The sequence below is a fragment of the Cotesia typhae genome, unplaced genomic scaffold, assembly GCF_013202065.1.
Source record: "Cotesia typhae breed Kobodo isofemale line unplaced genomic scaffold, CoteBio_Ctyphae contig_26, whole genome shotgun sequence".
NCBI classification, from domain to species: Eukaryota; Metazoa; Arthropoda; class Insecta; order Hymenoptera; family Braconidae; genus Cotesia; species Cotesia typhae.
In genome coordinates this window covers 1,863,598-1,879,365 of record NW_027423732.1, presented here as the reverse complement: position 1 = coordinate 1,879,365, position 15,768 = coordinate 1,863,598, and the positions used below count along the sequence as shown (strand labels likewise).

Below are 15,768 nucleotides of genomic sequence, written 5' to 3'. Positions count from 1 at the left end.
ATTCACAAAATTGTATACATTTAATTTAAATTACCCATTCAAATGATTTATCACTTCAGAATCATTGAATTTAGTTTCAACAAAATTATTATGGTTATTGATGAACTATTTCACTCTTCGAAATTAAACTCATGCCGCCTACGGGGCTTACATCAAAGGTGTACGGAGTTTATAATGAAATTATCATTCCAATTACTCTAAGAAAACATGAACTTTAAGTTCTTTAATCTTATAAATATCCATACTATTCATGTTCGATGAAGTGCTATTGAACTTATGTTAAGTTCGACTCTTCAGACTAGATAGAATTAATTTATTCTAAAGTAAATATAGATTGCTTATTCTGCTGTTCATAAAAGGTAATGTACGCGAAATTAATTGAATGTTCGAAACTATCTTAACGGGCCAAATGCCCGAAACTTCGAACTAATGCCGAAACATCGAATTTCTTTAGAACCACGCCAAAATTTACCTTATCGACTAGTAAATGTCAATACTTATGATAAAAATAATTTTTTTCATATTACTCATTTCAATATTTCTGTGACAAATTAAGATTTGATTGTTAACTTCTTAATCAAGAAGAAATTATGAAATAAAAATTACGATAGTAAAATAATAAAAATTTCTTCAATTTTCTTCCCGTGTACCTAGTGACTGGTTTTATGTTGAACCCGCAACAAAATTTCAAACTAAAAGATTCTGCTATAACATAATTGTTTTGTTGTTACAACACATAAATTACTTATTATGACCTAGACTTTGTTATCATAACATATCATTTGTTATCTCTATGCTAACATATTCATATGTTATCACAAAATATCTTATGTTGTCCCAACAAAACTTTTTTTTTGCTTGCGAACAATTATCGAGATTCCCGATGGGATAGATTATAAAGTTTAGTATTTATCGGTGTCATTGATTGATGAACTCATTGGGAATACCAAAAGTTATCCACATTCATCCTTCATTAAACTCAATATCTGTTGGAATATAATGAACAGTTTACTGATAAAAAAAATGACAAATTTTTATCTAAAAATCTGAAAAGCGGTTGAATTTAAAATTTATAATTCGACAGTGGAAGAAGAAAAAGTTCTTCAATTACACCAATATCAATTTTCCGCTACAGTTGTGCAAAACACAAATTGCAATACTTTATCAACACAATTGATGGCACAGAAGCGATCTAATAACTTCTGATAATTTTAATTTGCGAATACAAGTAATATACTAGATTTATATCGCCCGAAAAGTAATGACTTAGCTGATTTATAGACGCAGTTATGGTAAATCTATACAGCACCATATTGCTCGTACATCTGTACATAAACACAATATCAATGAAAGATGATATCAATTGACTAGTTACCATTCACACGGGCTGAATTGTTTTATTGATAAGTTTATAATGATAGATTTGTCAATTGTAAACGATTCATTAATTTTGATTGATTTTCCACAGAAATTATATAAATAGAAAGACTATAATTGCCTTCACAATTTTGTTTTTGAATTGATAAACTTATTATTCGTAGTTCAATAAATTTTTTCTATTGAATAAATGCATTAAAAATTTTAAATGAAGCAAATAATTTTTTCATTGAAAAGCAATTAATTTTTAAGATAGAAATTTTTTCATTCAAAACTAAAAGATTTTTTTAAATTCAGAAATGGTAAGGTAAAAGCACCAATGATTCAAAGGGAACCAATTATTCACACCCTATTTTATTTTCTGGGATAATTAATTACGTAGGAAATTTAAAGTAATCGTGTAGATTAAAAAAAAAATGTTCATAATTCAAAAAATTGGAAAAAAATTTTTTTTACTAAACAATATTAAATCCGGAAACACGATAGTGTCTCGCGCCAAGGACACGTCCAACATATGGCGTGATATTTATTAATAAAAAGTATGAAGTTTATTTTCGATACAGGAAAAAAAATTCGGAAAACGGTTGACCCTAAAGACCATCCCTGCAACTTCCCGCTAATTTTATACTTAAGCGCTCAAAATTGTACTTATTACGTTTTTGAGCTCTTCAAGCTCAAAAATATAATTTTCATGTAGTTTTGAGCTCTCCGAGTTCAAAAGTCTGATAGAAGTTTAATAAAACACTATTTTTTGAATTTTCAAACCGCAATAACTTTTGAATGAATGAACCGATTTTCACGTGGATGGCGGCATTCGACGCAGTTTTTCAAATTCTATGATACATTTTTAAACACAAATTGATAAAACCTGAAGTTTCGGTGTAATTCGAAAAAAACTCTTTTATTCGATTTCTTTCGTCAACGATAACTTACGAACGAATCAACCGATTTTGACCGGCTTGGTGGCGATCGACGTGGTTTTTCGATGTTAAGAGCTGATTAGTTTTTGGAATTGATCGATAGAGCCGTTTAAAAGTTATTCAAAAAAAAACTTGATTTGAAAAAATTTTTTTTCGTAGTTTTTTTAAGATTCCTCAAAATCTACCGGTCGGAATCGGTCCAAATTGTATTCAAAATCTAAGTTTGGTCAAGTCCTTTCAAATGACACCAACCGCGATCAAATCGGCCAAGCTGTTCAAAAGTTATGAGAGGTTTACATACATACACACATACATACGTACATACATACATACATACATACATACATACATACATACATACATACATACATACATACAGAAACCATCGCGGGAATAGTCAGGGAAGCTTCCTAGTACCTCAAAACGTCAAGACCTGATGAAACTTCGATTTTTGGAAAACGGAGTAACAACAATAACTTCCCCATTTTTGAAAATTTTCAATTTCCTTAGCGGGAAGTTAAAAATGAAATCATAACCTCTTTTTTTATAGTGTCATCAATTGGTGCTTTTATCTTATTTGTCTTGAAAATTAAAATATCTCTTCCGTTGAGAAGTGAAAAATATTGATTGAAAAATAATCGTCTTCCTGAAAGGATTTTGAGTAAAAAATGTTGGTCTTGAGTCAATGTTTTTTTTTCTGTGTGATCATATGATATGTGCCGTGTGACGTAGAGCGTCTTTTACTAAATCTGAATAACGCCATCTATGAGTATCTCGAAAAAATAAATGTTAGCACTCGTTTAAAACGAGGATGATTTAAATGTCGTTTTTTCGTTCCGCTAATTGCGAAATATATAACAAGGCTGTGAAATAATTTGATGCGTAAATAAATGCAAATGAGACAAAATCTAATGGTATTCAAAATGGTCTAGGGCGTGATGTAGTATAGAGACGTGTATTAGTGCACGTTTAATTGCATATTATTCAACGTTTCGTATTCACATAAAATATATTTCTAATTCAAACTCAAAATGAGCAGCTTTTATTTTAATTATGAACTATGAATAGTATGCGAATTTGTTCTGTACATAATTGAGTCATTATATGTAAAAAATTTCTTTTTCGCGGTAATGTTTTGTATTTTAATTAATATTTTTTCACGCCATCCTTTTTTACGAGGTATGACATTTCATAATGAATTTTCTCTTAATTACTATTGCTCAGTGCTGTCAAACAAAATTTCATCATTAATTGAAATTCAAATCCATTTATTTGATGCAATTGAATAATGAAAAAATATTGAGCGGCGTCGAGTGTGCAGAAAAACTTAATGAGTTTTTTAAATGAACGTTAGCGTTTTTTTGTTGGAAAAACTTTTTTCGAATGACATTGATGAATTTTCATTGTAAAAATAAAATTTTACCAATTGAATTTTTAACTAAAATAACCTGAGTTGCCGACCGTAAGTAGGAGAGAAGGGGGTCAATTGAACCAAAAAAAGTTTAGTAATTTTTTACTATTCGAATTAAAACTAAATAATAAATTTTATTTTCTTGGAATGTTAGTTTATTATGTCTACTATCATTATCAATACATAAATTAGTCAATAAACAACGTGAATTTTTACAAATTAGTAATTTATCCAAACGCGTCGAATGGTTCAATTGACCCCCGCTCGGGGGCAATTGAACCACTGCTTGGGGTAAATTGATCCAATAATATTTAAAACTCAAACCCGAACTTTTAATAAATAATATATTTATTGTTACTTGCTAATATTACTGTTGCACCGTTTTAATGCACAGATATTATATTAAATAAATTAAAAATCAATTTAAAAATAATTTTCATTATAAATTCAGTTCATCAAATTGTTAGGTTATTTTCCTGAGTTTTTTCACGTAGAGTCAAGATGCGCGCGCATATCCCATGCTTCTCCGTATGGTTCAATCGTCCCCGGGACTGCTGGTTCAATTGACCCCATATAATTTTATAACAATTAATAGTAAATAATAAATAAATAAACTATTATATCACTATAAACAAAGTTGAGGATTATAAAGGATAAGTATATAGAACGACTATAATTCAAACTTTATCAATTAATTCAAAAATTAAAATATTATTAAACAATTTGTCACCAGCCGAAAAAAAAGTTTACATGCCTAAAAATAAAAAAATCTCAATTTTTCAAAATTTATTAATCGCAATGATTTCAAATTTTGATCATATCCGAGTTTAACATATTAAAATCTAATTCTAAGAGCATGCAGCGTTTTTTGAATTTTTTCGATTTTTTAATTCGAATGGTTCAATTGACCCCCTTCACCCTACTAAAATTGCAATTCAAGACTTCTAAAATCAAGAAAAAAAATTTTGAAGTTCTTCGTAATAATTAAGTTCAATTAAAAAGTACTTCTAGATGAAATTAGCTTCTATCAGGACTAATTTCTCTAGAGCATCACGTAGATATACTTCATAAATACACAAAATGAAATTACGCGGAATCTTATTCACAGAATCAATACGCTTCCACTTCACCGAGTCTCGTTTTATAGAGCACCCTTTTTCTTTAAACGTCGGTCTGGTTCCTATGTTTCTCGTGTACATGGATAATAACTCCCATGATACATTGTCAGAATTAGCATTCTCTGGTCTCGATGTACGTTCACTACTAATTCACTTGTTCAAACGCTACTTAAATTGAACCTTATAAATACTTCACGGATAGCGTAATCTTTGATATTGTCGACGCATCAAATTTTCTAAGTCCTTAAGATTTATCGCTTTTATTCAAATTTAATTTTACTTCTTACTACCGCGAGATTATTAACTATCAGATAAGTGAATTTATTGGAATGAAAAATTTATTTTATACTTTAATAATGTAATAAATTTAAGAATTTTAAAAGGAAAATCCTGGGATCGTGTTCTGGAAATGTTTATAAAGGTAAAATAATCGCATAATTTTAGAATTTTAATAGAGTCACGTGGGGTTACTGTACCGAGCGAGAAAGTGTGCGAAACCCCTCTATTTATGAATAGAGAGGAGAAATTTTGTCATATGCACGGGCAAATTAAAGGTTTGTCGGTGGAAATTTAGCTTATGCAAAAAAAAACCTAAATAGTACATCGTTTACTCAAAAAAAAAAAAAAAAAAAAAAAAAAAAAAAAAAAAAAGAATATTAAGAATCTGGTGCCGTGCTTAATGAAGTTAGGTAAGTATTATCAAAATCAGGTTGCTTAAGGCATTAAAAATCAACAACCTTCCCTTAGTTGTGTAAATTCACCCTACACAAGTGCGCACACTTACCCTGAGTACGAGATAAGTGTGCGCATTTTTAATTATTCGGATTAATCCGTTTTTTTTGCGGTGTACAAATTTAAACCTTTAATTCTTAATTTAATCTACATAATTAAGAGAATAATAGGAATTTTGTCTACAGCGAATTTTCACGGTAAAATAAATTTTTAAATTAAATTCAGTATCATTAGATTGGAAAGGTCTTGAATTTAATTTTTAACTTTCCGCTAAGAAAATTGAAAATTTTCAAAAATCGGGGAGTTATTGTTTTTACCCCGTTTTCCGAAAATCGAGTTTTTATCAGATCTTGACGTTATGAGGGCCTGAAAGAAAGCTTCCCTGACTATTCCCGCGATAGTGTCTGTATTGTCTGTATGTGTATATGTATGTAAACCTCTCATAACTTTTGAACGGCTTGGCCAATTTGATCGCGGTTGGTGTCATTTGAAAAGGCTTGACCAAACTTAGATTTTGAATACAATTTGGACCGATTCCGACCGATAAATGTTGAGGAATCTTAAAAAAACTACGAAAAAAAATTTTTTCAAATCAAGTTTTTTTTTGAATAACTTTTAAACGGCTCTATCGATCAATTCCAAAAATTAATCAGCTCTTAACATCGAAAAACCACGTCGATCGCCACCAAGCCGGTTAAAATCGGTTGATTCGTTCGTAAGTTATCGTTGACGAAAGAAATCGAATAAAAGAGTTTTTTTCGAATTACACCGAAACTTCCGGTCTTATCAATTTGTGTTTAAAAATGTATCATAGAATTTGAAAAACTGCGTCGAATGCCACCATCCACGTGAAAATCGGTTCATTCATTCAAAAGTTATTGCGGTTTGAAAATTCAAAAAATAGTGTTTTATTAAACTTCTATCAGACTTTTGAACTCGGAGAGCTCAAAACTACATGAAAATTATATTTTTGAGCTTGAAGAGCTCAAAAACGTAATAAGTACAATTTTGAGCGCTTAAGTATAAAATTCGCGGGAAGTTACAGGGATGGCCTTCAAAGTCAACCGTTTTCCGAATTTTTTTAATTAAATTTAGCATTATTAGATTGGAAAGGTCTTGACTTGAATTTTTGCTTTTTCAATATTTCATATGCTTTTTAGCAATAGTTAATTAATTTGGATAAATTTTCGAAGTAATTCTAAATAGATTCGAATTTTGCAATAAACAACTTTATAAACAATTTTATTTGGTCGTGTGAATATGTTTATAGGTCAAAAGTTGATTTATCTACAATTAAGAGACTTAGAAAAATTTTATAACGTATTTCACTAAAATTTAGAACTCAACGAAAAAAAATTTTAATATTTTTTCATCTCGAATATTGAATGGAAACTTCATCGCAATGGTTATTTAGCCAGTCGAAACGAGACAATTTCAAATCAATGTGAATGTTTGCGGCAGGAATCGATCGGCGTCTTCCCGAGGGCAGAAACTCTTCATTATTTGTGGAAAAGTAAAATTAATGGTCGCGTTAATTAGAGTGAAGAAATATAATGATGAAATGTACAGCATGTTTGGATATTTAAAAGTTCGGAGAAGTGAAATAATTGAAGATACACACTCGAGAAAATTAGAATGCAAAATATTACAATAGATGGTTTTTTAAATTTATTGTGAGCTAGATGTGATTGTAAGATGTTTTATAGCGGGCTCGGTGAATTAGTTCTTGTGTTTATTTAAGTATTGTAAGTCTAAGATAACTGTTACAGTAATGGGAAAGTTAATTCCGAAACAAGTATCGTAAATTTTATCACTAGTTCAAAAACCTTCCGAGCAAGAAATTGGGCAATCACTGTCTTTGTTAACAAAACTAATCTTAGAATTGATTTTTATTGCACTAATAAAATTTCGGCTCTGATTCTTTAACATTTTATATGCATAAAAAAAACTACTGATAGTCCACGATATTATCGATTTTTCTTTAATTTATTTACTCTCTATTCGCAGAAAAGTTTCTTCTTGATTAACAAGTTAACAATCAAATCTTAATTTGTCACAGAAATATTGAAATTAGTAATATGAAAAAAATTATTTTTATCATAAGTATTGACATTTACTAGTCGATAAGGTAAATTTTGACGTGGTTCTAAAGAAATTCGAAGTTTCGGCAATAGAAAAAATCAATATGTAAGTGATAAATTTACCGCAGGAATTATAGAGTGAATTAAACGCATTCTAATTAGCTCTAGCCAGCTCAATCTTGAAGATAAAGTCTTATTTTATAATTTTTGATAATTGTTTAAAACATCGACTTAACACTATTATAATTAAATCCAGGGACAAAACATGTGTTTGATTGTATCGTTTCAGAGCTCATCAAATCTTGGATTCAAAATATATTTTAATTACATTTAATTGATGTAAATTAATCCGTGTATGTTCGTTAATAATTTTCAAATAAAAAACTAACCCTAAGACGAATTTTTTTGAATAATTAAACCCTAGTAAAAATTAAATCGAGTTTTTGGCTAGTAACTGGCCAGTTCGACTGGAAAAGGAAGAAAATTGAAGGAATTTTTACTATTTTACTATCGTAATTTTTATTTCATAAAATAGTAACGGTGGACTATACTTCTCATTTAGTAATTTTTACGATCTACTATTGCAATTTTTATCCAACAAACAAGACCAGCGAGAGACTCAAAAAGTCCAATACTATAGAGCAAATTATACAATATATGTTTGTGAACTTTACAATTCAACTATTGTAAAAATTGATAGCCGGTTCGTTTAAAAGAAGTTTTAGGGAGAGAGAGAGAGATAGGAGGTTGGACTAATTGCTACTTTTACAGTAACCGAAAAAAGAAATCGAAATTTTGTATCCTATCCGGGAGTCGAACCCAGAACTCTTTATTGGCAGCCAGGGACTCTCCCTCTACGCTATCCGAAGTAAACTACTACCAAAGTCTTTCAACATTTATATAAACTCGGAGTCTAGCGCTGTGCACGGTCATCACTCACACTAATTGAAAAACATTCCAATGCGACTATTGTAAAATTTGTTATACTTCTATTGGAAAGATACAGAGGCAGCACTGGAAATTTTAATCTTTCACTTTTTACAATAGTAATACCGCACTTTTTTTAATCGTTAGTTGTAAAATTTCATGAATAAATAGTAAATTTTCTTCGAAAATATTTGGTAATTAATACTAATGAAAGTATAGTCCAGTTTTACAACAGTTGTATCCTAAATTTTGCCAGAAATTTTTTTCCGTGTCCGGAATGCAAAGATAAAAATGAAAGTTAATTTGATGATGGGTAGAGGTCTTCTGCTTTCCACAGTTTATTCAAAAAATGTTTTATCGAAGCATGATGCCGGGATAACCTCACTTCCCTTTAAAAAAAATCCACATGGGTTTATATGGGATTCAACATTAGAATGTATGAAATATGGATTTCTATAGTGAATTTATATACGTAGAATAAACATAGACCTTGTAAAACGTGAGTTAGTCCAGTGAGTAGCGTAGAAGACTGTCAACCATAAGGTACCGGGTTCAAGTCCATCAGACGCGAGCATTTTTTCATTAGATAAAATTACAAAATCCGTTTTTCAGAATTAATTTCAATTAATAATTAATTAATACCAATTACTTTATAACTATTTTCAAATTTTTAAATAAATTATTTTTCGCCTGATTAATATGGGAATCTATCCGAAAACGCCATGTGGGAATCCAGGCTGGTTTTCCATACATTTTTTTTTATAGTGCTGTGATCTGTCGTAAAAGACAAAACATTATTTTATTGATTCATATTAATGAACAGGTCACGTTTTAAAAATAATTTCCTTGGAAATAACATTCTTTAAATGTATATTCGTGGGCGAAAAGAAGCGAGTCAAAGACTAGAAACTGCCGAGACAAAAATCAAATTTTTTTTTTTTAATGAAAAATCACGCCGTGATTGTAAGTATATTTAATTATTTAGACCGGAACAAAAATAAAAAAAAACTCAACCGATTTAAAATTTGTCATATGGACAAAATCGGAATACAAAAATAACGAGAATTTATTGGTACGAATGTATGAGTGAGTTTTATCGAGTTTTTAGTAATTTCCAGGCTGTTATATCCGCATGCATTATGTATGAAGTGAAGTTATTGTGATTTTATTACAGTTTCGAATTGTTATAGTAATACTGGGTTTCGCTGCAACGCCAAAATATATTATACGAATTCCGATTAGGTAGGCGTAACAGAAGGTTACAAAGATAAGTTGTTACTATCAGAATAATTCTTGACAGAAAACGACAAACATATGGTGAAAATACATGTAGAAATGGCAAACACCAGGGAGTACACGGCTGCCATGATAATAAGCCCAGACGCGTCGAGCTAAATTTTTCCGAAGTACGTGTCTCTCTGATACGGGTAAGTAAATATTTCAATGTTTGTTTTTGGTCTGTTTAACTTGTTTTGGTCGTTACTCTTTAAGTTGCTTTTAGGTTCGTATAAATTTGCCTATAATTTTTATAGCCAAATATTTAGATCAAATAAATATACTTCTACCAAATATGACATTGAGGAACGGCGCGATAATTATTTGCAGGAGGTGTTACGTTGTAATGATGCGCTTTCAAATTATTCAATTGTTAAACAAAATTAAATAAATAAGTGGTTTTTGAATTGTTCAATTTAACCGGAATGTTAAAATAAAATATACCGGTTGTAAAATGCAAACATATTGCTCATTCTCTTTGCATTGACAATACAATCGAATATCAGCCGCTGTTATAACAAGCATACGATTATTGTAAGCGATGAATTTATTTATAGCTAAATACCAATATTACTCAATGCATTATTAAATCAAACTAGTGTTCGACATTTGATGCATGAATTATCCACCCACTGCTTACGTTAACCTCATTGTATCCTAATCTCCATGGATTAACACAACAGTGTTAAATGGACTTACACAATATCATACATTATTCATCAATACAGAACAACACAACAATTCATTACACTGACAAAACTTGTTAACTTCCCACTAAGAAAATTGAAAATTTTCAAAAATCGGAAAGTTAATGTTTTTACCCCGTTTTCCGAAAATTGAGTTTTTATCATATCTTGACGTTATGAGGTCCTAGGAAGCTTCCCTGACTATTTCCGCGATGGTGTATGTATGTATGTATGTATGTATGTATGTATGTGTGGGTGTATGTATGTAAACCTCTCATAACTTTTGAACGGCTTGGCCGATTTGATCGCGGTTGGTGTCATTTGAAAAGGCATGACCAAACTTAGATTTTGAATACAATTTGGACTGATTCCGACCGGTAGATTTTGAGGAATCTTAAAAAAACTACGAAAAAAAATTTTTTCAAATCAAGTTTTTTTTTAATAACTTTTAAACGACTCGATCGATCAATTCCCAAAACTAATCAGCTCTTAACATCAAAAAACCACGTCGATCGCCACCAAGCCGGTCCAAATCGGTTGATTCGTTTGTGAGTTATCGTTGACGAAAGAAATCGAATAAAAGCGTTTTTTTTCGAATTCCACCGAAACTTCCGGTCTTATCAATTTGTGTTTAAAAATATATCATAGAATTTGAAAAACTGCGTCGAATGCCGCCAACCGCGTGAAAATCGGTTCATTCATTCAAAAGTTACTGCGGTTTGAAAATTCAAAAAATAGTGTTTTATTAAACTTCTATCAGACTTTTGAGCTCGGAGAGCTCAAAACTACATGAAAATTGTATTTTTGAGCTCTTCGAGTTCAAAAACGTAATAAGCTTTGAGCGCTTAATTTTGAGCGCTTAATTACAAAAGTAGCGGGAAGTTGCAGGGATGGCCTTCAGGGTCAACCGTTTTCCTAATTTGTTTTTGAAAAGAACATAATCTAAAAATTCAAATCGAAAATGTTACCAAGGAAACAGCAAATTTTGTAAATTATTTTTAAGTTAAACACACTTCGGTGCTTATAACTGATCTTACAACCAAAAACTTTAAAATGCAGAGTGACGATCAAGTCGAAATAATACACAACAATGCTTGCATTGTTAATCCACCGATAGTTACTGTTTAATTAGACTTTTATTGACCACTGAATTGTAACTTCAAATTAAGGCTTTATATCTCAACAATGGATGCTAAGAAATCGCAACATTATCATTCATTTAACTGTATATAATTTTAGAAGCTACCTTTAGAGTGCTCGACTGAAATTCTAGACTCTAGTGAGATTATACATTTGATAGTGTAAATTGTTGCTTGTTACCGAAGCTATCGCATCCATTTTCCTGAATCAAGATACGATTTGTCATTCGGAAGTTATTTTAAGACAAACTCGAATAACAGTGACTATTCGTCGATATTTTTGATCATTTCTAAAGCTCGAGACAATTTCGGAAAAATTATCAGACGTAAGTTACTACGTCAATTAAGCCTTAAATTAACTATAAGATAAATTTTACGAATTTAGTGATCACTTTTAAAAGTTTTTTGATAATTATAATTTTTGATGATTAAAAAATGTTTGTTTCCAGAAATTTTGAAACTTTTTTTCAAGATTCTTTAAGGATTGCTTTCAAACTTTTCTGTTATTTTTTTAAATTCTAAATAAAATATTTCGCAAAATTTTCTATAAGTTGCAAAGAGATTCTTTTGCAGTAGGCTGATTTACAAATAAATTTGTCTAAAATTTTCATAATGATTAAAAACAAAAAAGCAGTCGATTAATTAAAAATGTTAACTAATTAATTAATTAAATTATAAATTTATTTTAATTCATTCATCTTGTGATTGAGTAAGTAAATATGTTAATACACAGAAAAAAAAATTTACTCGAATCAAGTAAATAATTTTGAAGAATTTCATCTTCTTGATTTGAGTAGAAAAATTCTTGGACTAGGAAATATTTCTTGGTTTAAATAAATTTTACTTGATTCAAGAATGTTTTTTTTTTATTCAAACTCTTCAAAATTATTTTCTTGGTTCAAAAATTTTCGTCTTGATTCAAGTAAAATTTTTTTTTTAGTGTAGAAATAATATTTTATTTAGTTTTCAACGACACGATCACTTTCAAAAAATTTTTAGTAATTCCCGTTGGACTTTCCAAATGTTTCGACTTGAAAAAATCAATAAAAAAATGAATAACCATAAAACATTAGAATGTTATCCTTTTTTCCTCCGAAAGCTCCCCAAGAATTACATTATAATCCTCCGATGAAAGCTCAAAGACATGACCTTGGCGTGATGTGGCACATCGTAAGTGTTGAAAGCATTTAACGTATCACGAACTCTAATATTCAAGTAACTACACATACATTACAAACATGCACCCTAATAACTAACAATAAAATAGTTCGCCCTGAGAAGTGCCTTGCACATATATTATCGTTCAGAGCGTTTAACAGAATTAACTGAATTGCCCCTAAACGAATTAAATATTCCTCTGAATGAATCATACTAGAATTTCCGTAATAATTCATAAGATTAACGTTAAAATAGTCTGTAACAACAAAGTAAGTGCATTTAAATAGGAGTACATAAAATGTCTCAGCACGACATTTACGTTGCTCTATACTATAACTCTTTAGAGATCGGAGAAAGAGAGTGAGTTAAGCTTTCGAGGAGAGATTTATTTATAAAGTGATTTGCGATAATCGATAATCGGTTCTCTTGTTTCATATACTACCGCCAAGATAAGCCCTTTTCTATTGTACACACACACATACACACATTGACACCCATCAATCTATCCTTGTACTTCATTATATATAGCTACATATGTGTATATACATAGCGCGGAGCAAGCCAAGCACCACCAGTTACGGTTGATCACTCAAGCAGGATGATTCAATGAGTCAATCGCTTGGCTAACGCGAATTAATCACTTTAAACAATAACCAATCATAATCAAAAAGTCATTTTGAAAAATTATTTTCAAAAACTTATTAGCGATTCAACGCTTACCGATTTTCCCGCCGACAAGAAATTTTTTTTTGGAAATTTAACACTTTCCAGGAAAAATATTAAAATAGGATTTGCAGAATCACAATTAAACACAAAATCGGCGATAAAATTTTTAAATAAATTTAAAAATCACTTTAAAGCTAATTACCTGATGTTGATTACGTGCGAAATGATATTCGACGGCATGGTGTCGTTACCACGTCGTCTAGTAACCCCGTCGTGGTCGTCGTTGGACGTACACTAGTTCTACCGAGAGCGTTGTTCAACTTACCCATTTGTCGGGTTGAAAATTGCTCATACCAGACCAAGCACATATATACTCTACTACTAACACAATTGCACGATGCGCCGACAAAACGAGACAAGGGTCGCGTCGACGCCGATGTCGAAAAGTCAAGATACGCAAGCGCATTTACTATTTTTTTACGAAGATTTTCTTTTTTTTGTTATAAAAAAAAAAAAAAAAAAAACAAAAAAGACAAAATAATAAATAAGAAAAAATAACTCCGATAGCCATGTTAGTATCAAATGATGTAAGGATGCAAGTAAGCAGAAAAGGAAAAAAAAAGAACCTGTTAAAGAAATTGGACAATTTTTTAGATACCTTGGGTATATATTTTCAAAGAAAAAGTTCACATTCAAGGTATACTTTAATAAAAAATATTCAATGAATGAGTCATTGAAGTAATTGCTCGTTAAGTAATAATCCTTAAAACTTTAATCTATGCTCAAAAGATTCCTGGATTTTACATTCTATTTAGTCACTTTCAAAAGACCTATTCATGTTTAGTTACGCACAATAAAATTCAACCCCAAGTTAAAAATTCATTTACTTTGTCATTTCCTGCACAATCTGACGTTTTTCTGGTTGAAATCATCGACAACCATTTTCGGGTCGTTTGTTCCTTACTTCGAGATTTTTTTATCACTCCACTCTATAAAAGCTTATTAAAGTCTCATTCACCCTCATTACTAAGTGATAAACTACCTTAGAATCAGGATAATTCATTGAAGATTAGCTTCATTGTTTTTGCAAGAATGTTATTTCTCGGAAACATTATTTACCCTGAGACACGTGTCTCAAATAGTTTATTGCTCATTAAGATTATCTCTTTTATTACTTATTTTACACGTTTAAGTTATACTTTCTGTTCTTGTTTGGAAAATAGCTTTTAGTTCATTAATTACAGCACTATAAGACTTTTCAAAGAGCCGAAGAAAAAGTATATATACTGATAACCCGGTAAGACATTTTTGAAATTTATTGCGATTTTGTTTGAAGTTTGGTAGAAACTTTTTAAAATCAAAATTTTTATAAATTTTTCAAAAAAACCTTTTTTTGAAAGTTATTTTTAACTTCCCGCCAAGAAAATTGAAAATTTTCAAAAATCGGGAAGTTATTGTTTTTACCCCGTTTTCCTAAAATCGAGTTTTCATCAGATCTTGACGTTTCGAGGTCCTCGGAAGCTTCCCTGACTATTCTCGCGAGGGTGTCTGTATGTTTGTATGTATGTATGTGTGTATGTATGTAAATCTCTCATAGCTTTTGAACGGCTCGGCCGATTTGATCGCGGTTGGTGTCATTTGAAAGGGCTTGACCAAACTCAGATTTTGAATACAATTTGGACCGATTCCGACGGGTAGATTTTGAGGAATCTTAAAAAATCTACGAAAAAAAATTTTTTCAAATCAAGTTTTTTTTTAATAACTTTTAAAGGGCTCGATCGATCAATTCCAAAAACTAATCAGCTCTTAACATCGAAAAACCACGTCGATCGTCACCAAACCGGTCAAAATCGGTTGATTCGTTCGTGAGTTATCGTTGACGAAAGAAATCGAATAAAAGCGTTTTTTTCGAATTACACTGAAACTTCCGGTCTTATAAATTTGTGTTTAAAAATGTATCATAGAATTTGAAAAACTGCATCGAATGCCGCCAACCACGTGAAAATCGGTTCATGCATTCAAAAGTTATTGCGGTTTGAAAATTCAAAAAATAGTGTTTTATTAAACTTCCATTAGACTTTTAAGCTCGGAGAGCTCAAAACTACATGAAAATTATATTTTTGAGCTCTTCGAGTTCAAAAACGTAATAAGCGCAATTTTGAGCGCTTAATTACGAAAGTAGCGAGAAGTTGCAGGGATCGCCTTCAGGGTTGACCGTTCTCCTAATTGTTTTGAACGTTATATTTTTTCAACAAATCGTTGGATTTTAATGTAATTT

At 30.6% G+C, this 15,768-nt stretch overlaps 1 protein-coding gene across 1 annotated transcript in view; it reads right to left on the bottom strand.

Annotated features, from left to right (window-relative positions):
• Window positions 1-13,982, bottom strand: part of Oct-tyrr (Octopamine-Tyramine receptor) — a 61,861-nt gene extending 47,879 nt beyond the window's left edge. The window contains exon 1 of the mRNA XM_074239708.1: window positions 13,693-13,982. The gene's annotated coding sequence lies outside the window, so the exon portion shown is untranslated. The remainder of the gene's footprint in view (window positions 1-13,692) is intronic.
• Window positions 13,983-15,768: the final 1,786 nt, after the last annotated feature.